The sequence below is a fragment of the Furipterus horrens genome, unplaced genomic scaffold, assembly GCF_987537825.1.
Source record: "Furipterus horrens unplaced genomic scaffold, mFurHor1.1.pri manual_scaffold_4, whole genome shotgun sequence".
In the NCBI taxonomy this organism is placed as follows: Eukaryota; Metazoa; Chordata; class Mammalia; order Chiroptera; family Furipteridae; genus Furipterus; species Furipterus horrens.
This window is the reverse complement of record NW_028327174.1, coordinates 122,875,569-122,887,247: the sequence shown is the minus strand read 5'-3', so window position 1 is coordinate 122,887,247 and position 11,679 is coordinate 122,875,569. Positions and strand designations below refer to the sequence as shown.

The 11,679-nt window shown below is 36.7% G+C and overlaps 1 non-coding gene across 1 annotated transcript; it reads right to left on the bottom strand.

Annotated features, from left to right (window-relative positions):
• Positions 1-335: 335 nt before the first annotated feature.
• LOC150012787 (U1 spliceosomal RNA) lies at positions 336-497 on the bottom strand. Its single transcript, XR_016510962.1, has one exon. It is a non-coding gene; the product is annotated as a U1 spliceosomal RNA (small nuclear RNA).
• Between the last annotated feature and the right edge of the window lie 11,182 nt (positions 498-11,679).

Genomic DNA, 11,679 nt, shown 5'->3' with positions numbered 1-11,679 from the left:
CTTAGGTAGAGCTGTCGCACCTGTTATGTTGTAAGGGGCAGAGCCTTAGGTATTCATCAATGCAGAGGCGACATGTTTCTCCATGCTGTGGTGCTGTATATAGGGGAAGGGTCTGAGAGGGAACAATGCTGCCTACTCAGCACTCCCCCTCTTTCCACTAAAAACACGGACTCTGCTGAGGGACCAGCAGCTCCCTCCACCATCCCAAACTCAATGGTTTTCATAGTCAGAAGAAACATGGCTTTATTTTTCCCTGGGGGCAGAACTGTGAGCCACTGGGTCTGATCCTGGACAGTGATAGTTCCTCAGGTTTTCTTCCTGACTTTCTTTTTAAAGGGGAGAGTGCAAATGCAGTCCCCCACTATCACAAATTATGCAGTCATGTTTCCCACATTTGGAGAAATCGCAGGAGTCAGCACATCCAGAGTGCAATGGACAAGCCTTGCCCTTGGAAAACCACCTTCATGATCATGGTATCTCCCCTACTAGGTAAGTATATTTTCCTGACTTTTTTAATGTGTGATTGCACTTTTCACTGGCCCCAGTCACTGCACTGCCACCACCACCGGTGCCGCTGCTGCTGCTGTGAGTACTGCTGCCGCAGGTGCTGCGACATTGCCCCGGGTATCAACCCCGCTGCTGGTGTCACCACCCTGGTGCCAGCAGCACTGCTGCCTGTGCACCTCCCTCCTTCTCTCCCCCTAGCTCCACCCCTCCTACGTGTCCAGATGAGTATTTCTTCTTTATTTCTTAGTTGGATTTCCCTCCTGTTGGATTTTCCGGAACTTTTGATTGACTTTTATGGTTTTTGAGGTAGATGAATTCCTTCTTAGTTGTGGAGGGAGATTCAGCGTATCTACCTATGCCTCCATCTTGACTGGAAGTCCGTGTTGCTTTTAAGCCACTAAATTGGTAATTTGTTATAGGAGCAATAGGAAACTCGTACAAAACTTATACTAAAAAAATTATTTATTATTTATCTGACATTCAAATTTAATTTAAGTATCCAATATTTAATCTGGCAACCCTCCTTAAAATATCTAAGCATGAAGTTGTGGGATGTGGTAAAAACCTCTCTTACACAGGAGACAAGAGGACTACTGAGATAAACATTTTACTTTTAGGCCTTATTACTCAGGTATAAAATGAGGGAGTTGGCTGGATGATAACTATGGTTTCCTTGTGGTCCATGATTCCAGTGAAGAAATATTCTTTGATATTTGTCTTTCCCTGGTTGGCTATGTGGAATCTAATGAATAAAATAAAATGATAAAAAAATAAGATCAAAGGCATGGATACACGGAACAGACTGACAGATTTCAGAGGGGAGGGGCTTGGGGGGGAGGAACTGGAAGAGATTAGCCAAAGAACATGTATTCATAGCCAGGAACACAGACACCAATGTGGTGAAGGCTGGTGTGGAGGTTGGGTGGCAGGGGCAAAAGGGGGGGGCTGGAATGAGGAACTTCTGTAATAGTGTCAACAATAAAAAAGAATACTTAATAATTTAAAAAGAAGAAAAGACATATTCTCTGACCAATATGAAATGAAACAAATTCTAAAATATTTGTACTCCAGGAGAGTTGTCTTCATTTGCTGGGTGTGTTTGTGTGCTTGTATTCTGTTTTCTTGGTAGTTGAACATTAAGCACTCACCCCAATCTGGACTACTCTTTGTTCCCTCTGTGTGTTTGTGAGATGATAAAGCATGGCCCTGACACAGTGATGTGTCCTCATACCTCTTTCTCTCCCCTCACAGCTGACCTCTCTTCATGCCGTCTCCAAACTTGAGCTCCACAACAGGCAATGCTAGATGACTACTGTATTAGTACCTTATGGCTGCTGTAACAAATCATTTCAAACTTAGTGGCTTCAAATAACATAAACTTACAATATCTCACAGTTCTGAAGGTCAAAATTTCAAAGGAGGTTTCACTGGCTAAAACCAAAGTGTCGCAGGCTACATTCCTTCTGGAGATTACAGAATCCATTGCCTTGCCTTTCCCAACTTCTTGATGCTGCCCACTTTCCTTGGCTGATGCCCACATGACTGGAACTTCTACTTCCATCATCACATCTCCTCTTCTGACTCTGACCCTACTGCCACTTTTTCCCAATGACCCTTGTGATCACACTGGGTCCACACAGACATTCCAGCATTTTCTCTCCATCTGAAGAGCCTTAACTTAATCACATCTGCATAGGTCCTTTGCCATGCAAGGTAGCAGTGACTGGGACACTAACATCTTTGGGGAGCCTTTATTGTGCCTACCATCCTACCCAACATCTATTCTTTGCTTCTCTTTTTCTAACACAACTTTTGTTTTGTTCAGGGTGACCATAAACTTGGACAAAAAAGTTATTTACAAAGATTCCTTCAAGCTACATGTGGTTGTGTGACATAGTCTAACCAATGAGATGTAAGTATAAGTCTACTGACCAATGAAAAGTAGATTTTCGGCTTCCAAGAAAGCTACTGTTTTCCTGATTAAAAGAGGCAGACTCACCTGGCATATTCATTTTGCCCTCTCCCATTAACTCTTCATCCTGCATGGAAAATTAATGTGATAACCAGAAGGGAAGCCACTCTATTCTGATCATTAGAATGAAAACCACATATGAAAGATGATGAGACAAAAATAATCAAGGGATCTGAGATCTCTGATGGCATTATGGAAATGATACATTATTCCCAGTCTGTCAAGCTCCAGACTTGTTACCCGAAAAGAAGAACCCTTAATTGTTAGCACCAGAATAATCACTTCATGCAGGTGAAACCAGTTCTAGCAGTCACAGGTTCTGTCTTAATCTTTGCTACTCAGAGTGTGCTTCCTGGACCAGAGACAAGGATGTCACCTGTGAGAGTGTTAAAATGAACAACCTAGGGCCCTTCCCCAGATCAAAAGAACAAGAATCTCCATTTTAACAAGAAAGCGATGCACTTTCATTTGCTGGGGTTGATCTGAATGCACTCGGAGTTGGAGAAGTACTGCTTTGGAGCTTGTGGAGGGCAGGGAGGGAAACTGCTCTGGGTCTTTCCACCTAGGCTGGAAGATATGGTCTGTCTAGAAACAGTGATACCCTTAGATTTACAGGGGTAAATTTCAAACATTGGGAGGTCCATACAAAATTGTATATACACAATCATTAAGTACCCTGATTAAATCCTGTTCCTGCTTCTGTTCTAAAGTTATGTTCTATTAGTAGTCAGCCTAAAAGCCCACATCTACCTTATTCACTCATAACCAAATTGATAAAGAGTCAAAGGCTGAGTGGAAGATTATCTCTACTTTTAAAAAACTCTTGGTTTGCACATACGCCTGTGATCCACCACCCAGATGAAGGAAGTACAATAAATACATAAATCCACAGAAAAGGACATCCAAAGAAACTTTCAGTGCACTGCATTTTAAAATTTCTATTAAATTGCTAAATTGATAAATGTCATATGGACTATAAATTATAAACTAATTTCTCTGCAATGATTTTTATCAGAATATTACAAAGAAATACAGAAGGCTTATGTACAGCCACCAAGTTTCTTGGGGAGCAGATGGAAAACGTCAAGGGAGCAGGTCTTCCATTTGAATTTGCCCTCTTGAAAACTTTTAGGAAGTTTTGTGCATTTATCAAATTTAATTATTTTTTTGAATAGGTAAATCCAAAGGTACAAAAAAGTATACAGTGAAAAATCTTTTCCCTTTTTCTAATCCCTCCCCCTACCTGCCAAATTTTTCTCCCTCGAGGCAACACTGTGACTAGTTCTTTTGGAATCCTACCACATGGGAACTTTGCATGTTGAAAGTTGCTTAAAAATGCAATTGAAAGTCAGGACTAAAGTGTAGCCCTGGCCAGGTAGCTCATTGGTTGGAGCATCATCCTGTACACCAAAAAGTTGTGGGTTTGATCCTCAGTCAGGGCACATACCTAGGTTGCTGGTTCGATTCCTGGTCAGGGGCATGTATGGAAGGCAACCGATCTATGTCTCTCTCACATCAATGTTTCTCTTTCTCTCTCTCTCTACATTTCTTCCATCCTCTCTAAGATCAATAAACATATCCTCAAATGAGGATTAAAAAAAGAGTGGTGTAGATTGGTCTGAATTGTACTTGTGGGTATACATTAAAATTAATCTTTCTCATCATCCAATTGCTTGTTAAGATCTTTTGCTAAATTTAATTTTTCTATATCATAAATAAAATATCAAGTAAAGATCAAGAGTGTTGTTACCTATTCATCCCAGAGGATTAAGGAGATGACATTTACAAAACACTTCCAGACTTTCAGGGGAAGGCTCTGAATAAACATAAGTGATTGTTTTAGCTGTAGCCTCTTCTATATAATTTGCATTTATAACTCCCCCTCATTCCCAAGCCTACCACACACTTCCCCCACCTCAGCATCTTCTAAGGGCAGAGGTTAATAAGAAAGGGTGACTGATACATGGCAAGACTAAGTAAAATGCTTTGAGGATTTTTGTTTCGTGTGACTAAAGGATCTTAACTCATCTGTTGTTTAAGGAACTTGGAATTTTTTTTCAAAAAAAGAGGGACCCCCTAATTGCATAACTTCATAGTTGTGTGACTTTATTTAATAGTTCAACAATTTAAGAATTTTTAAAAATAGGATCATATTTTATATATTTTCTTCTGTCACTTAGTAATCTGTTATGGGCATCTTTGTTCTGAACTGTTACTTTGTAGAGCAATGTTAATTGAAAATGAGAAAGGCTATTGTGTTTAAAGACACAAAAGTAGACTTGGTTCACATGATAGAGTAAAATCAATATGTGTTTCTGAGGGCGTACTATGTGCTAAAAACAAAGTGAATACTTCAGGGACACCTAAGATGTTCTCCCTTTGTATTGAAGGCAATACAAAGCCTTCAGTGGTAAGTGTGAAATTGAAAGACTCAGAGGAAGTTCTCTGAGACCCAAGAAATGTAGATGGTTGCTTAAATTGCAGTAGTTTGGGAAGACTTCTTGACTTTGTCCTAGACCATTTTGAGTATTCCAGTGGACTTACAGTCAAATAGGTAGACTTTTCTAAGAGATAAAAGTCTAGAAAAAAACAAAACAAAACCATCGCTGGCAAGGGATATAAAAGTCATAAGCAACTAAATAGACAGAAATTAATAGACTTTATTTCCTTTTTAAATACAAGGCCTTCAATTACAACACTGTGGAGGAGGATGCTGAACGACAATTTAAACCACCCGATCAGCCAATGTACAAAGCATGTACAAATACCATGTACATTCCAAATTAAAGGACATACACCAGCGATTTTCAATCTTTTTTATCTCATGGCAAACATAAACTAATTACTAAAATTCTGTGGCACGCCAAAAATATATTTTTGCCAATAAGACAAAAACAGTTATAACTATGATTCATTCACACCGACTATTGTTGTGTTGGCTGTTGTCATTTTTTTCATTCGAAAATCTAAGTGAAAAGAGGTCAGTGCCCCTGACTAAATAGTCAGGTATCACATGTTTAAAAGATTCCTTCAGCACACTATTTGAAAATCACTGACATAGACCATAAAGATGTTATTAATAGTTTATATTTTCTTCTCCTTAATCTTATACTATAGCCAACTTCCTAAACCCAAGATATTTGTACCAATTAGTGATTGATTCAGGTTAATAATTCTGATGCAGGTTTGGTTCATTGAACCTCCTCAGATTGTTATTAACCTCTAGAATCTGGTCATTAAGCCCTAAAAATTGTTAAGTTGGATGCAGCAAAGCATTTTATCAGTATTATTTAAAAGGCTATGTAATTGTCTCACACATATATATCAAATGTAAGAAAATGTCTCTCGTATTCTTTATGCATGTTCATGGTAGTCTAAAGTTTGTTTAGTTTTTATTTCTAGAATTTCCTTTGAACACAAAATAATAATTTGACATAAACATGCTATTATATAGGGAAAACTAAGATCTGGCATATTAAAATGTTTTTATTGGCCCAAAGAAAAGGGGGTGTAAAATTCACTGTTTAAAAAGGGAGTGTTTGTTTTTGTCATTAATACTTTGAATACATTTATTAAAAGCTATAATGAGAGTAAGAATTGCATTGTAGGTGAATGTCCCTTGGAAATGGTGCCTTGTGTTTCCCATGTTCTTAAAAAAAGCAAATATAAAGTATAGTTGAAACATCACATAGGCCAGTTTGTTATTGTAACCATAAATCATATTTTTACAGTACATAATTTGTCTGATGTAAGAATTTCATAAGGAAAGATATGAAGTCTCAGTGGATCATTATGTTGCTCACTCTCAATTCAACATTTAATAGGCTTTCCTCTGATTTTACATCCTGAGTCCATAATGCTTATTAAACAAACTTCAATTATTTTTCAGTGGTGGAAGCTTAGGCTAAGTGAAAAGGGCTGTTGGGCCTTTCCCCTGTAGTTTCCTAATTAGAGCTTCCTTATTACATCACAAACATTAATCACCACGTTATCCAGTAACAGATCAGATTTACCCTATCTTTCAGATCCTCATTAATCTACTCATAAAGTTATGAGATCCATTAATACGGTTGTGTTTAGAATGTCTCCCTCAAGCACAGTATATTCATTACTGGGCTGAATAATGCAAAAGCCATGCGTCTTCTCTAGACTGAAGTTTCTGAAATATTGGCTGTGCCAGAGTCACCTTTCCCACACACTTCACATAAGATTTCTATAGAATGTTTGCTTTATTTACTGCTTTGTTTACTCTTTTAACAGGAGAAAAATTCTCCAAGCAGAATCAAGTTTACATATTGCAGAGAGACCAAACCACGTGTTGTTGTATAGAGCTTGGCTGTTTCCCATTTGTAATGCGGGGCCAGCCTAGGTTGAATAACATGAGATCTTCCTATCAAGCAGAAGAAGTATGACCAGTTTCCTGCAATCCTAAACTGACCAGAGCTTTCTGAACATAAATGTTCCTTGGGTGAGTGACAGTGAATATGGCAGAGCATCAAGTCCACCTGACCACATCCACATTGCTGACTGTGGCAAGTTCAAATGCAGAGCCTAAGGTGCATCTGCAAGAGCACTGGTCACAGATTGAAGAGACTCTCCTGTCTACCACACAGTCTGTGGGTCTCTCATAAATGCCTATCATTTTATGGACTATGACAGTGTGAGATTTTATCTCAGAGCATGACAGAAAGAAATCTGAGTCTCTCAGCTTACCTTACAGTTGACTTAACTGCATTTATGGCTGGGATTGGCAGTTACTTGTTGCATTCTAATTTTCTGTAGACTAGTATATAGATTGAGGCATGCCATTTCTTAGAGGATGTAAAAATAAATAAGCAGTTAAGATACAGACTATACGCATATGGCTTTATCCTAAGACTCATTTTAGGGAGTTAAATAAGTAGAAAGATGTTCTCAAGAAGTTTGAGAAGACTAGAAAATATTTTCCTGAAAATAAAATATGGAAGTAAATAAATGTTTTTTCCAAAGTCATATGGACAAGATAAAATTCAAAGATAGACAAGGTGAAAGAAGGGAAATATTAATAAAAGTAGAGGTCTGTTAAAACAACTTAGTGATCATTTTTTAAGACTACATTTCAAAGATTAAAAATTATGGATTTGCAAACCAAATAATGTGTATATCATAATTTTCAGCAAGACAATCTAGTCTTGGAATTTTGGGGTCCATTTTACTTTTGAGATCAAAGAAGCCCTCTCTCTATATATTTTTAAAGATTTTATTTTTTTATTTTTAGAGACAGAGAAATGGAGGAAGAAAGAAAAGGAGAGAAACATCAATGTGTGGTTGTCTCTCACACACACGCTAATTGGGGACCTGGCCCACAACCCAGGCACATGTCCTGACTGGGAATCAAACCGGCAACCCTTTGGTTTGCAGGCCAGTGCTCAATCCACTGAATCACACCAGCCAGGGCAGAAACACTATATTATTTATTGAAAGGTAAGGAAAATGAGATAAGTCTGGAAACAAAAGAAAAGTATTTTTGGCTTCAGATGGGCATTTCTCAGTCTTCCATGATATTCTTGTAGAGCACAGAGGACCAAGGCCTAGGTAGGTAATAGTACAGTTCAGTGGATTTATAGTTGATTAAACCAAAGAGGTCAAAGAGGCAATGTATCAATGTCACATGGGAAGGAAGGTCTTTAAAGGAGAGCACTAAGGCTCTGTGTTTGACCTTGCAAGAGACATGTGCTTCTCAGATTTGCAAAGGATGTAAACCTCAGGATTCTAAAAGACCTCCAAAGACTGTGGAGATGAACAAAAATCAACAAAATGGCCCTATTCGGGTAGTTCAGTTGATTAGAGCTTCATCCCACTATGCCAAGGTTGTGGGTTTGATCCCTGGTCAGGGCACATACAAAGATTAACCAATTAATGCATAAATAAGTGGAACAACAAATCCATGTTTCTCTCTTTTCCTTCCTCTTTCTGCCTTACCCTCTCTTTCTAAAATTAATTTTAAAAATCAACAAAATGAAATTTAATGCAAACAACTAAAAATAAAAACCTGCATTTAGGCTCAAAAATTTCACAGGAAAGTACACAATCTGGCATAAGAAGTTCATATTACACTAAGAAAACACTCACACACAGTATTTTAGTTAATTTCAAGGGAAAATGAGTCAAAGTGTAAATAGTGAATTAACTAAAGAGATCTCAATTTATATTAACATAAGGATGGCAACCTGATCAAGAGAAATAATCATCACAGTAGGCGTGTCCCTGGTCAGTCCACATCTGGAGTTGCAATTCTGTGTCCCACCCTGGGGGAGGCCAGCCTCGGCCGGCCGAAGGGTAATGGAGAACAGGCAGAGGTCAGCAAGGAGGGAGGTCGAGGGGATGTTGGGGAGATGCTTAGAGGGGCAGACTAATGAGAATCAAAGTCTTTGAAAGCTTAGGAGTTTCCCATAACTGGGAACCAGGCTTATTTCTTTCCGAATGAAAGTTAAAGAAGCTAAGAGAAAATTTAACATAAAAGAAATTCACTGTTATGCACTTATACAACTTACACAAGTAAAACAGTAAATTGATGTAATAATTAAGGAGTTTCTTCAGCAACTAACTAGCATGAAAAAGAGAAGGGAAATGGATGGGTTTTAAAGAGCCTTAAGAGATTTATCAACCAAATGATTTGCATGGACCTTGTTAGATCTTGATCCCAACAACTGTCTGGTAAATCAAAATAAGATTTTTTGAGAAAATCAGGGAAATTATTTTTAATAATAGCTTTATTGAAATGTAACTCACATGCCATAGTATTCACCTTTTAAAAGTGTACAATTTTTTTAAGTGTACAATTTGGTGATTTTTAGTATACTCAGTACTGTGCACTGCTCACCACTATTTAATTCCAGAATATTTTTATCAGTCCCAGAAGACATCCCATAGTCAGTAACAGTCATTGGCCATTCCCTCTCACTCCAGCCCCAATAAGCGTTAATCTATTCTCGGTCTCTGTGTATTTGCCTTTTCTGGACATTCCATATTAATGGAATCATAAAACATATGGTCTTTCGTATCTGGTTTCTTTCACTTAGCATAATGTTTTCAAGGTTCATCTTCATTATAGTATTGTTTCGGCATTTCATTTCTTTTTACGGCTGAATAATGGTCCTTTGCATGGATAGACTATGTTTGTGTATCCATTCATCAGTTGATGGACATTTGAGTTGTTTCCACTTTTTCACTATTAACAATAATGAACATTCATATACAAGTTTTTGTGTGTACACATATTTTCAATTCTTTTGGGGTATATACCTAGACGTGGTATTGTTGGGTCATGTGGTGCCTCCATTTTAACATTTTGAGGAACTATGAAACTGTTTTTCCAAAGTGGCTGTACATTTTATATCATCACAAGTAATGTATGAGAGTTCAAATTTCTCTACAAAGTTATACTAGCCTACACCTGATATTTTGTCTGTTTTATTATAGCCACCCTACTCAGTATAAAGTAGTATCTTATTGTGGTTTTGATTTGCATTTCCCTAATGATTAATGATATTGAGAATCTTTTCAAGTGTTTATAGAATATTTATGTATCTCCTTTAATGAAATATCTATTCAAATAATTTGCTGATTTTCATATTGGTTTATTTATCTTTTATTATTGAATTATAAGAATTATTTATACATTCTGGATACTTGTCCCTCATCATATCTATGATTTGCAAAAATTTTTCCCATTTTGTGGATTGTTTTTTCACTTTCTTGATGGCATCATCTGAAGCACAAAGTTTAAAATTTGATGCAGTCTAACTTTTCTACTTTTTCTCTTTTCACTTATGCTTTTCTTTATATTTTAAACTGGATTTTAAAAATAGCATTTCCACCAGTTGATTTAATGTGGTTAAATATGTTATTAAAATCAGAAATAATCAGTGTGTTGTGGTTGGGGAGGTGTTGAAGGCAGTACATTTAATGTTTTTAAAGATGACTTGGGAGTGCTTCTCATGATAAAGACATAACTAGCCAACTTCAGTTTCAGTTACACCAGCAGTTCAACTATCACAATGATTTAGTCAAATCTGGAGGGGAATGGAGCCCTTTGGAAATCACTATATAAATAGTAACATCCTCACATTGTTTGAAAATTCTTTTCCTTACCCCAAATGTCATAGAACAGTTATGCTCACAAATAAGGAAAAAAACCATTATTGCTACTAAAATCATCCTTAAAACAGTATTACCAACATGGAAAGGTCACTGGTCCTCCCTTTCACCCCTAGCGGGAGTAACTCATTAGAATCTGGAGGAATGAGAACATGTGATTTGGAAATATATATATTCTGTGTTTTGTATCTGAAAATTGAAAGTAAATTTTATTTTTATGATTCAAAAATACAAGATAAGGCTTGACAAGTACCTTCTAGGCTCCTAAGAGAAATTCACCAGAAATAGCAAAGACTGGGGGGGAAATGGTGAATTTTATATTTGTCCAAAAGAGACATGAGTTTAAAAATACCAGGAAATGGTGTCCCAGAGGAATAAATAATTAACATTTTAAAAGTTCAAACCACAATGCTCCCGCCCATTATGATAAACCCTTTAAATGTCTTTAAAGAGTAGGTGCTTTTTAGATAGTGTTGCACAAATAACTGTATATGGAGTAAAATTTAGTTTTATTTGACAATCAGTGTCCTCATATAAACTCCATTTCATAATCCCTGGATCATTATATATAACTATGCACTAAAAATTACATAATACTTTAAATACATGTATTAATCTTAATTAAATCAATGACTCAGCTTCATATAACAAGTAGTTTTTAATAATTACTATAACTAACTGCTCTACCTTAAGTTTGTTCTATGGTTGATCCTTACTTTCACTGAACTGACATTCACATGAAGTAAAATTTTATGATTACTTGTAGTTTCTAAAGCTATAGCTATGTTTTAGAAGTAATAAAAGCTGTAAATTTTAGTTAACTTTGAAAGAGATGAGAAAATCCAAGAAATGAGCCTCAAAAGAAAAATGGAAGTGTTTTTTTTTACATAAATATTATTTATATTGTACATAACACAAGTCACTTCCAATTAAATATGGTGATTAATATATTTTCATTTTTGATCCCTCCAGAAACCTCACTAAAATAGGGCAAAAATAATTAAACAGGCATAAACCAGGAAGAATAAAGAAAGACGATGACAACAGCAGAGGTGAAATCT